Below are 12,840 nucleotides of genomic sequence, written 5' to 3' on the forward strand. Positions count from 1 at the left end.
TCTGTGTCTCTCCTACCAGCTTATACTTCGTCTATCGTACAATATCATATATCCCTCTCTCTTTTCCTCCATTTTACGTCTGTTTATAGACAGCATCTAAAGCGCCGTAAGTCGTGCCTGAAGTTCTTCTGCAGTATGCAGGGTATCTGCTAGGTGAGCACTCCCGTTAAGATACTCCCGCTTTGAGTTGTTATCGAAAATGTACATAAAGTTATATACATATGTATATCTATAGTTTCCCATATATCTATCTATTAGAATACACGTAATAGCTCTGTCTGATATCGCGTCATATAGTATCTAGAGTATCTCTATAGTTTTCCTCTGCGATTTCCATGCAAGCCCATTGAGCCACCCCACTCTCTCCACATTCATGTTCAATGCAATGTGGACGAGAGTGAACACAAAAGCGAGGCATACACAATGCCCAGCTCCAGCTCAAGGATATATACATACATACATATCTGTATGTACATATATGTGTAAATATATATGTACATGTGTGTGCATGTAGTTCCGTGTATAGATACCTAGCCACAGTCCAGGGTGCGTAACGTAAATTTGTGAATCTCTGTTGTTTTTTTGTTGCCTTCCTTTTTTGCCGGCACCGGCAGTCGATGCCGTCGTCGTCGTCGTCGTCGTCGTGTCTGTCCTGTCCCAGGCCCTCGCTGAATGGGGCATGCGTGTGAGCCTGCGCTGGAGAGGCCGACGATGCTGGCGATGCTGGCAAGCGTCGTCATAGCCATGTTATGTAAACATTGAAAGGGGGCTTAGAGCGGGCGGCCGGCTGATGACGACAGCAGAAAATCAACCGAGGCTACGCAGCTGCCAATGCTGAGTGCCTGATGCTCGATGGAGTTGGCCGGGCTTGGATGCTGGCTGGCCATGGCTGTTCGACAGTTAGAAATAAGTGCTGCGGTTTTTACTGCGCCACCGCCGCTGCTGCTGCTGCTGCTACTGCTGCTGCTGCTGCTGCTGTATCTGATGCTGCTGTCAAAGTCACGTCATTCATCAGATGCGCTGTGATGCGAAATGAATTTGTTGACGCCATTCAAAGCGAATTTATGATTAGGGTGGGTGCTATATAGCTACAGCTATACACATACACACATACACATACACATCAGTGTGCGTGTGTGTGCCTTGGCTGTTTGGGTGGTCCAGCATCTTAAGACATTGTTGGCTTCCACATTTGCATTTGCCCACTTTTGCTGGCTGGGCCAAAGTTATGCAAAGTTTTCGTTTTACTTCCTCGTGGCAAGTAAAGAAAACAGTTTTGCTCCCTGGAAAACTTTGAACGCGTTTCCTGGGTGGTGGCTGCGACTTGTTTATGTTTGCTTTCAATTTTATCCCTGACATCGTTTGCATCCTTTTTGTTTGGGCTTTCGATTACGGCGTTTTTTTTTTTTTATGTTCTGCTCAATGCCAAATCGTGTGGGTGGGCGGCCGTTGTCCTTGCCCGCTGGCGTGTGTCCTGCCCGCTGTCAGCCTTGCACTTGCCCGCAATTGAACTTCACTTTTGGGGTTGTTTCGCCCGGCTGTGCTGAGCTCCCATTCAGCGATTTGGCATCCCTTTTGCTGAATTTATCTGAGAGCTCAAATTCTCTCTCTCTCTCTCTCTGTTTATAGCTCTCAGTATCTGTGGGCTTGCCCTTAGCCAGGGTTTGCTCTCCTCTGGCCTCTCTTGCTTCGGGTTTGGCCCCACTTGTGGTTGCCTTGCATCTTGGACTCGTGTTTGTTTTGCTTTGGCATCGTCTCAAGGGGTTAATCAACCTTCTTCGAGCTGTAACTGAAACTGGCAAAAAACAATTGAATTCATGAACTCTTCTTCTCTTCAGAGAATTCATAAAGTTAGTTTCTAAGTGGATTTATGAACATACGTGACTTTAGTTTACAAGAGTTGATTGAGTGTCTTATGAAGAGCATCTGAGCATATCATATTCATCTGCTATATGTTAAAACCTATGTTATACATTTAAAAGCGTTGCTCTTATACCCTTTGAGAGCTTATTCAACGCCATTTGCATTGTTGTTTTCATCCTATTACAGCACTGCAGACTGAATGAACTTAATTGTCCGTTGCACTGAGTGAGCAGTGCGAATGAAGAGCGCACAGGAATTATAATTGCTGTGCTCTGAATTGTCATTGTATTAGTGAGAATGCCGGCTTAGTGCAGGCGAGCGCCTAGAAACACAAACAATGGCAGCGCTGCTGGCAAAATTCACTCACGAGTTCATTGCCTCTATACTATTGGTCGCAATGCTTTTGATCCCGTTACCTGTGCTCTCATGCAGCCGAAATCGTGAGTGAGCTGTGCGAATGGTGAGCACAAAGGAATTGTAATAGTTGTGCTCTGAATTTTCATTGTATTAGTGAGAATGCCGGCTTAGCGTAGGTGCGCGCCTAATGAGGCAATTTAGTCAGTCAGTGCGCGTCTGTCCTGTCGATCGGTTGTGTTCTGTGCGCATGCTTCTTAAATAGTTTCCTAGTCAAGTTCATTTAACTGCAGTACGTTTAATACTTTCATAGTGCAGTGTGTGAGTGTGTCATAAATCACTTCAACACTCGTCTTCCCCTTTTAAATTAACTATCAGCCGAGGACGTGCTGTTCAATTATTGCTACCAAGCTTATTTCACTACCAGCGAATTGGCGCGTATTCAGTTTGTATAAGAAAAGAGCGGGAGAGAGCGCAAGTGAGTTGTATAAGAAGAGAGCGGGAGAGAGCGCAAGTGAGTAAAATAGAAGCTCTTCTCAGAGTATGTACATATGAAAGCACACGCATTGATATGTAAAAGACATTTAAATGGTGATTTAACTTAAATATATATTAAGCAGTTATACTCATTATGCATATTGAATGTGGGAGCATACATATGGAGTTACTGATCTTATACTACACACTTTGTTGTGAGTATGGCGGCAATTTCAATATGCACGCCATACAAAGAAGTGAGTTGGAGGGAGGGAGAGGGAATGCAAATGAAATGTACCCAGGCTGCATATGCGTATAAGTATGCATGTAGAAGAGACTTCATTGTGACTGTGTTGGTGTTATTGTTGTTGATTGTTGATCTTATATTACGCTCATACTGCTATTGCTTTGGCGCCAATTCGAAGATAGGAAATGACTTTTTTTGCTTATCTATAAATACCAATCGAACTATTATGATGGACTGCAATCTTTATTGACTTGTCTGATCAAGTATTTAGCTATTTATACAGACTTTGATTTATGAGTGGCCCAATGCCAAAATATTTCTGTAAAGTCAACAAAAACTGCGTCAAATGCAATTTTGTGCATATGTGTGCGTGTGTCTGTGTATGAACGGTCATTGAGCTTGAAGTGGAAGTCCATGGCAAATAATTCAAAATCCACTTCAGACTGAAATATTGTGCATGGCAAACATTTCGGGGTCATAAATTGAAATGCATGTAAGCATATTTGCCTGTTGACCACGCCTCCACTCCACTCTCCCTCCCTGCTTATCCTCAGTGTGTGGCGCTAATGGAAGACGCCGAAGCTCTCTGGCTGCCTGCATAGCTGGCTGGCGCCAACATTTTTTGCTGTCGCACTGAAAATTATGAGCGCTTGCTGTGAAAATTTGCATAAAGTCCAATGAAAACACAGAGAGAAAGACAAGAAGAAAAGAAAAGAAACATAAAAGACGAGTGAAAATGCATTTTAGAGAATACAAACGGCGAAAGCAAGTGGAAATGCACAGCATGAACTGAAGAATTTATTTGTACGTGTTGTTAATTCCTTAATTTCTTTACCTGGCGGCATTCACTAGAGGAAAAACAAATTTTCCTCACGTCATGTGAAATTCTTGTGCCCAAATTTTGATGTTGATTACGTGTGGCACATTCAAGAATTCTTGCCTCAAGTTTCCTTCTCTCTGTTTGTTGACCGAAAACACCATTTGATTACATAATAATTTCAATTGCAGTTTGGGAAATGCTTTTCCCAGTTTTCCAGCCGACGACGACCATCTAGGACAGCTGCCATAAATTTAGCTGGAGATCTGCCGCTGAATGCGCTAATCAGCGCTGTCAATCGCTGCAGATGCTGGATGCTGGATGCAGAAGCAACAGCCAGAGATCCAGCACCGCTATATACCATGTATATATAGAGATGCATCTGCAAGATATTTCGCCGCCTGGCAAATTGTTGGGGCATGCAGCAGCAGGCGGCATGGTTGCTCCACAAAAATATCTCACGCATTCCTGCAACGTTTTTCTTTCGTTTTTTTTTTTCTCTTTTTCGGTTAATTAATTTATGCAGTTGCCCCGAGATTTTCCAGTGCAGATTAAGCTCGATGGGGGCATTTAATAAATTGCTGTTAAATTATAGAAGATGCGACAAACAGAAAGAGAACCAGATTTATGGCAGCCGACGCCACTGAGCTTTGATCGGCGACCAGAGTTGTCACCTTTTATGAATATCATTAGGGTATATATGTAGATTATCTAGAGTTGTCGTCACAGAGATGGTAGATTCATGGCTCTCACATCCACAGCTCCGCTTCGATTACCAAGCAGGGTTGTCACCTTCAATGAATATCATTAGGCATTATTATTTAGAGTATGCAGAGTTGTCCCATTTATATACTTATAACTGCAATACATTAATGTTAAGCTTCCTTGTGCGTCATTTTAATCTGCTTGCAGGGCTGCCACCTCTCTCGCATAACACTTAACAGTATCATGCAGATGAGGCGCCGCATTTAGCCAAAACTCTGACCCATAAATCGGAAAATATGCCAGCTGGCTGCGCTAATGATTCGAATCGAGATCTTTATTTTTTATTTTTGATATCTTTTGGCTAGGGGCGCCCACGTCTTGGCCCCGGGTCCCCGTTTCTTTTTGGGCTGTGTCTCATCGAATTTGTAGCTTGCGTTTATTTCCGATGCTCGCGCTGACCTTATAAATCATGGCAGGGGCATCAAATTTGTACGCAATCAAAAGATTTCCATCCATAAACTTTTCATTTATACATATATTTTTTTCAGTTTGTTGCTTTTTTTTCTGATTTTCCAAAAATCTAAACATAAATTTTTGATTTACGCAATGGGCGCGGGCGGGCGCCGTATTTCGTTGATTTATTGCCAACAATTTCAACAGCCATCCAGTGATTTGGTCTCTTAGACAAATTGGTAAAGACAGCCACAAACAAGTAAATGCGCCCTGGGCGAGAGGAGATAGTCTGACTAGGAGATACCCTGGATCCAGCACAGAGTTGATATTTCAATACAAATGGGAACCTCAACATGGAAAGACGATTAGATGGAGATGACTATATTGAGGCAATACGTTTTCACGATCAATATACCCCGAAGTTCCACCTTCGTTGGGTATAAAATGATGCAAATTGACATGATGTTGGTCGGGCTGGGGTTTTCTGGTCTGCCATCGATAATCGTGTAAAAGTTTTTATTGGCCAATTAGCTTAAATTTTTATTTGATTATTGCAGCCGCGAGCTGGACGAGATTTGTTTATTGTTGTTGGCTTAAATATCTATTGAGTTGATGGCAGCAAAGGCAAACGTATTTTTTTTTTGTTCAGCTTTTTGTGATGCCTGTCTAGCATGCGTTTATCCAATAATCCCATATTTATGAGCCATATAAACTCGAATAGCTTGGTGTATTATCATTTGTGATATTATGCACTGCATATCATTTGTCTGAGTAACCTCGTTTGGCTCATAATCAAATGATATCACAGTAATAATATTTATCTTTCGCCATTACCATTTGATTCAGTCTGTGACAACATTTGATCTTAAGCAAGTAGGACTGCAGACGCACATATAATGAATAAGAACATATCCACTTTGATAACAATATATCAATATTATATATTATCATATATTGTTCAAATATATGCTGAAATCTTGTTCAGCTCAGCCGTCTTAGGATCGAGTTGAGTATAGATTCAGCTCTTGAAACCCTCTCTATAAAAGCATATGAATATATCTTTATTCAGCCTTGGATGTTTATGAAAATATTTTATTTGGCAAGCTTATCTTTAATATGAATTCCAGGGAAATATTTACGAAACCAGTTGAAAATTTCGCTTATCAAGTATTTGTGTTTGTTTCTTAACTTTGCGATATATATGTATATAGATATTTGCTCAAGGGTGCTGCAAAATACATTGCATACTCTTGCCTGTTATGAAAGGGGTATATTGGTTTGGTTTTGGTCTCTTTTTTAGTTATCCGAATGAAAGCAAAGTATCTTGGATTTGCATTAGGCAGAAACATTCTCAGACTCCCATTAGAGACTCATATTACACCTATGCCCATAGTCTCTGAACGAGTATTGTGTAGTCTGTCTCGCTCAAAGTTCTTGCTTGATTTGTGTTTTTTTGCCAACTTGACAGTTTATGAATTTATTTGTATTTTGTGGAATTCTTTGCTGGAAATTTATGAGCTGAGAGTGGGCCACAGACGAGATGGATTTTCCGCTCTAAACGTAAAATTCCATATAACTGTATATATGCACATTTACTTTGAGTTATATATCTAATCTTATCGGAGCTCTCGCATTAACCTCTCTGTTTATTTATTTCGCATTTCTGCGCGAATATTTTATATAATGCGAATCGTATAGATAGAGTGGGCTTTATTTACAATCGTCGACTTTGATAAGATATGAGCGAGCATGTATGTATATCTATATATGACCGTATATTGCGAAGATAACTTTAACTTTTTCGTGGAATTTGTGCGTTGTGCAATCTATATAAATAGACCATATATATAGACCATATATTTATAGATGCAGATGATTGGCCTTATCTGATGCTCAGATATTAGACTTGTTTACTAGTTTTTGCGCTAAAAATATAAACAAATCAATCATAAAGGCAACGCCAGACAGATGAAAATGAAAATGAAAATGTGGCTGCCCATGGCTGATTGATTTATTTAGTTGATGGCTCGACTGCATCATCGGTGTTGCGCTATCGACAGCCTTGATTTCAGCGCCTTTTTTTGACGCAATCAATCGGCACCGTTGTGTCTGCAATAGCTGATAGCGTGTGATAAGATGCAAGGTGTGATAATATTCATTAACGCCCTGCCTGGCTTACTCAGCGTCACGAGAACTTCCGCCCCATGAAATTCGCAGGCTTGACGTCAATGGCGAAACTTTGCTTACATCAATTGTAATCGATTTATGCCAATTGCTCGCGCGGAACTCGGCTGACTTAATTTGCGCCTCAAATTATCAATTTAAATCATTGACTTGGGTCGTTGATCTAGATAGCGAAAGAGTGCAGAAACTTGGCTCTCTTGCAAAGGGCGGCAAGTGCGAGAAGTTGTTCGTGCTCTTGAGGCGTTTTGTGATTGGCACAGGAAATGTGTCATGCATAAAAGTCAAATAACAGTTAACTCTAAAGCTATGAAGCATACGCTGTTGATAAGTATTAACAGCCGGAAAGTCTATGACTATATGACTCTGCGCTCCATGCCTCTTCAGCCTGAAGTTCACCTGCTGAAAAATCTTGATATATGTGAGAGGGTTGACTGTTTTGGGACTTGTTTTATCAATTGGCCAAGTCTTGTCGATCAGCAACAAACTAGGCTCTTGACTATGTCACATGCTGGCCATGGGTATTATGGATTACCTATCAAGTTGCCCGAATGTTGACATTTTCTTCATTACATTTTCTGCAGAGTAAGATTATTGGAGTAATATGGTTTGTTGTGATTGGTAAAGACAACAGCAATATCATATAGGTGCTACTAGAACTTGCTTGTATTATAAACTGCTTAGAGTTGTAAAAACTCCATAATAGTTATCCAGGTATATATGGAATGCTTCAACCGCAGCACATCAGGCCTGTTCGATTTTATGAATGTTCTATCATTATCGGAATGCCTCATCTACAAGGAAAACAATCTGTTGAGCGACTCATTTTCAATTGGCGCTGGTTCCCAGGCATTTAGACAGCATCCTGAATGCTCCACGCTGGGGTCCACATGGCCCCATCTGAGTCATGCAGCAGCAGCCAAGGCGAATGCTTTGCATCTCGACTCTCGTCTGTCAACTTGCAACGCGGGCACAAACAAAGCGCATTGATTGCAATTACGCGGCAAAAGTGTCGGACACGCACAATTGATAAACGGAGAAGAGGAAGAAGCTGAAGCTGAAGAAGAAGTATAATATCGAAAAGTAAATAAAGTTAACCAAGGGAAGTGAGTTGTTGGCAGTAATTGCAAGCGCTGCATCTGTATCTGAATCTGTATCTTTAGCTGTATCTTTAGCTGTATCTGTAGGTGTTGTATCTGCTGTTGCTGTTGTTGCATTGTTCGTGGTTGTCACTTGAAGTGCTTGCAACACTTTCTCAAGAATGCCAGCAATTGTGACGCAAGCAGGCAGCCAGGCGGCAGCAAGCCAACTTGCTACAATTGTATCTTGTATCTTGCGGACACGAAAAACAACTTTCGATAGCAAGCGAGCATTTTGGGCCACTCGCGACACTCGATACCCGACCCGACTTGTGCAGGCATCATGTGCGCATCTGATGAAGTTGTCTCCGTCGACTTTTGGCTGCCGCGTAACAGTAGCTCAAGAATGTTTATTCTCGGCAAAGTATCCGCTGTACGAGAGCTGCGAGGCATTGCCTCCTGCAGCGCCGACGCGCTCTTCGCTCGTCTCGGCGCTGACTGCAATTACCGCAGAGTCAAAGTCGTTGCTCGATTTGTAACCGAATCTTTTGTTGTGTTGTGCGCCAGGCCAGTGACTCGGCCCTGGCTGTGACTTGATTCTGGTAAGTCATAAAGTTTCATTGATGAAACGGGACAAGCCAGACGGACAGACAGACAGATAGACCAGACCGAACCAGGCCAGATCAAAAACGTCCCCAGCCCAGACTCACTCTGACCACAACTCGGCCGATGAATGAATGTGTAAAGTGCATGTTGAATGAATGTCCGACTGTCCGACTGTCCGAGTGTCCCGGAGAGCACATATTGCAACCGTATGCTGATTTCAACACTTTGTACTTTCCGCTGTGAAGAAATTGTTTAACCCAATTCGAAAAGACGATGCGACGCGACTCCTCTTCACTCCTCTCATCTCGTCTCGTCTCGTCTCTTTTCTTCTAACAGCAAACAACTTTTATGGCCGGGTCATTGAGTGGAGTGTTTACTGTGCATTCCTGTAGTCATTTAGGGATACTCGCCGCGCTGCCACCAAGTCGAGTGCATTTTCTTGGAATTTTCATAGTTTGTGATTCTTGGCGGACCTCTTCTAGCTCATTTCGGTTTTTGTTGTTTTTTTTTGTTTTTTGTTTTTGCTAACAGAAATAACAGACACTCTTGGCTGCAGATCGCATTCTTGGCCATTGCGCCTCATTTATATATGTGTAGAGTTGAGTTTAGAGTGTCGATTGCAGTCATAAAACAATGAAAAAGTAAAAACTTTCATGTCATCCCTGACAACGTTTGAAACTCTTTTAAAGTGCTCGAGCGTCGATGGAGTTTTTGAATGCCTAACGGATAGTGTGACTCATGAGTCAGCAAACAATAAATCTCTGAAGGCTATAAAGGTGATCTATTGGGTAAGAGGTGTATCTACAGATGGAGTTACGGATTGATTTACTTGTGTACGAGAGCAGATATTTCAGAAAGGCTTTCAAAAACGATTTATTGGGCAAGAGGAGCTTACACTTTCGAGTCGCTCGTCGAGTCGGAAGTAAAGTAGATATGGGTTGGGCGGCAACTTGAGTGATTGTTCTTTGTGAGATCATAAAGTTTATTTCCTATTTCATGCTATGTTCTTGAAGCAACGCAGGGAAACTTTCGAAGTTTATGTAACTCACTTTATGATCGGATTTTAGGGCCATGACTCAGTAGAAGATATAGATAAACAAAGTTTCTACATCTGACTTAATGCTGAGTTCTTTCTTTTCCACATAATACCAGACATCTTAGGCCTTAACTCTCTTTGTATATATTTTATATATACAATACAATTAATACTCTCTCACACCTAGAACTTAACTAAACTGACTTTGGGCTATAGTTCGCAAACAGTTTCAGGCTGTCCTTGTTAGCTCTACTCCTCATATATTCTGCACTTAACGAAACTTTAGATGTTGCTGAAGTTCTTCTCCTCGTCTGCCTTCGCTTCAATGGGCTCGGGCACTTCCATTTTGCTTCATTGATATACGAGGCAGGCAGGCAGCCCAGCCTTTCGCAGCACAAAAACAAAACAAAAATCTGCCATGTCAGCAAATTGAAATTCAATTCTTATTTCCAGCTGGAGTTGGGATGCTTCGCTGGCAGCGCTATCGAGGCAAACTCCCCCGCACAGAGTCGCAGTCTCAGCTTCAGCTGCTGCTATATCTTTTGTTTATATCGTGGCATTTGTTTTCGGCTGCGAAGTTTTGTATCTCAATTTGCAATGTGCTTGTAATGAATGGCTGTGCCATGCATGATCTACGCTGAAGGAGTTGCCGCCTGCTCCATGCCCATGCCACATGTGGGTGCAACTGCAACTGCAGCCGATCTCATGAATTATGCAAACACGAGCAAAATGCAGCCAGTCCGACTCCGGCTTTTGCTTCATTTCTGTTTTTGTGGAAAACAAACGAATTGTTTGTTATTATCGCTGGGTGGCAACTGGCCGCAGATCGCGTCAGGAAACTGCCAAACAGCTCCGGATTAGGAGCCACAGCCGCAGTCGCTGCCGCAGCGACAAAGATTAGAACGCGAGCCGAGGCGAGGCGGCAAATTGTCAAAGGCGCCGCAGCTGCCAGCCATTTGCTCAGGCCTCACAATATTTACTCTCCCATCTATGCTGCCTGCCTGGCTGGCTCTGTTCTACATATGTTTGTGTGGATATTTTTAGGCCTTGCACAATGTGTGAAATTCGCCGACAGACTTTGCCCGCAAATCTTTGACTTTATTTCAAGTGCCCCAGACTTTCAGCTCTTCAATGTATCCAGTTCCCCAGTTGGCAATGATGAAGTCGTTTCTGCTCTCTGACGTTTCGTCTGGCCACAAACAACCATTAATAATATAACTAAATTGTCTGCTGGGGAGGGCTGGGCAATTAAGCCATTCAGTTGGAGCCGAAGCTGGGCAGAGGGTAAAATCTTAAAGGACTAATGGATAGGGATTAGAGTTGGAGTGGGAGTGGCAGTGGAAGTTAATGATGGGCCATGGAAGCAGTTGAATAATTGAATAGAGTAAATGGAAGTTAGAGAAGGGGCATGAGTTAGCGAAAAGTAAGGGGGCTTCAAGAAAATGTCTGTTGAGAGGATGTTGTAAATAGGATTTCATAGAAAGTTTAGTTTTCTCTGAAGGCAGTCCATACCAAGAAGATTCCGATACATCTTAGATATACAATATGTCTACTTAAGGCTTTTTTCTTAAAGTTATCGTAGGTCTTCCAGTCTATTTCATATGCAAGTTTTATATCGTATCTCTAGAAGTTTTCCCCTTGCTATATTTAACGATAGACTTCAGTGCAGCATATTTGAAGTGAATTATCTATATCGCCTCTATAACACTTTTGCTTCCTCTATATGAAGTAATAAATTGAGCCGGAATTCTCATTTAGCTACGGCAAATTTCGATTCAATTGGCTCCATTGCATCTTTAGAAGTTTTCTTTGAGTTGACTCGACGCACATGCTCTGGATTATCATTCATGACGGGCTAAATCAACACATCAGAAACAAGAATGTTTGTGTTAATTAGCTGCTATTTTCATATCTGGTCTATTCATTTGGGGGGGCTTGTGGGGCCAATGCGTGCTTCATAAAATGTTCAGAACGTGCCGCATACGCAAAACAATGCAAATTTCAGAGCTACAACAACAACAACAACGTCGACAATGGTATTCTTGACTTAACTTGAGCCAAGTTGGGCCAATGAAAGCAATCGAGTGAACAAAGCGCAATGAGCACAGATTGGAAATGAGGCGAACGGTCCGAAAAAAAGAGAAGAAGAGAACAAAATGCATTTTGTAGTTCCCAGAATCTATTAACCCAGCCGGCAAGTGGCGTTTTGTTGGCGAGCTTGAGAGTGAGAGGGAGAGCGAGAGAGAGACAGAGTTAGACCCGTGCCAGTCCAATTAGAGAAACAGGCAAACGCCTGGCTGCACTTCATCAGCGGCGCGTGATAAGCAGCAGCAGCAGCAGCAGCAGCAGTTGCAATCAGTAAAAGTGATGTGGCAATAGTCGAAAAGGCAGGAAAACAAAACAAAGTTGGAGTATTTTATGTTGTGCCATAAATTCATCAATTATCAGGGGACTGCCACACCCCCTCCTCCCCCCCCACTCCTCGGGCATCCCTTTTGCCACTTGTGGCCGTAAAACAATAGAGATGCGACTGACGTGCCCGAAACGGGGCTTTGGAAAGTCGAAAAGTCGTAAGGATCGTCTGGCAGTCGGCGCAGCTGTGGGCGCAATTAAGATGGGCATCTTAATGAAAGTCAACCTCGACTGATGGCCTCTCGGCTGATGCCCGCTCGCCGGATAAGGAGTGGAACGGCCTGACACTCCTCGCTTGGATGCACTCAGTGCCAGAGGGAATTACGTTATGTTGAATTGCCCTGGTTTTCATATGAAGCAGCGATATCTAAGTGCAGCAGGAAATACTCGTTTGGCCAGCTAGCCAACAGGTAACACAGTTAACAAGAGGGTCTTCCAATCGTACTGACTGATTGATTGATAAGACGTAAGAGCAACTAGATCTATATGTTTATCAATCTATAAGCTGAATGATTGATGGACATACTGATTAATAATCACTAAGAGTTACTAGATATTCCATGAGAGATGGCTCAACTCTCTTCTCCTTGAGTATCTAAGGATTGTCAGA

At 42.4% G+C, this 12,840-nt stretch overlaps 1 protein-coding gene across 1 annotated transcript in view; it reads left to right on the forward strand.

Moving 5' to 3' along the window:
- The window catches only part of p130CAS (Serine_rich_CAS and FAT-like_CAS_C domain-containing protein p130CAS), a 40,041-nt gene that overhangs the window by 610 nt on the left and 26,591 nt on the right, over positions 1–12,840 (forward strand). The gene's annotated exons all lie outside the window — the stretch shown is intronic.

This window comes from Drosophila navojoa, chromosome 4, assembly GCF_054131105.1.
Source record: "Drosophila navojoa isolate 15081-1374.11 chromosome 4, UAZ_NAV_1.0, whole genome shotgun sequence".
Lineage (NCBI taxonomy): Eukaryota > Metazoa > Arthropoda > Insecta > Diptera > Drosophilidae > Drosophila > Drosophila navojoa.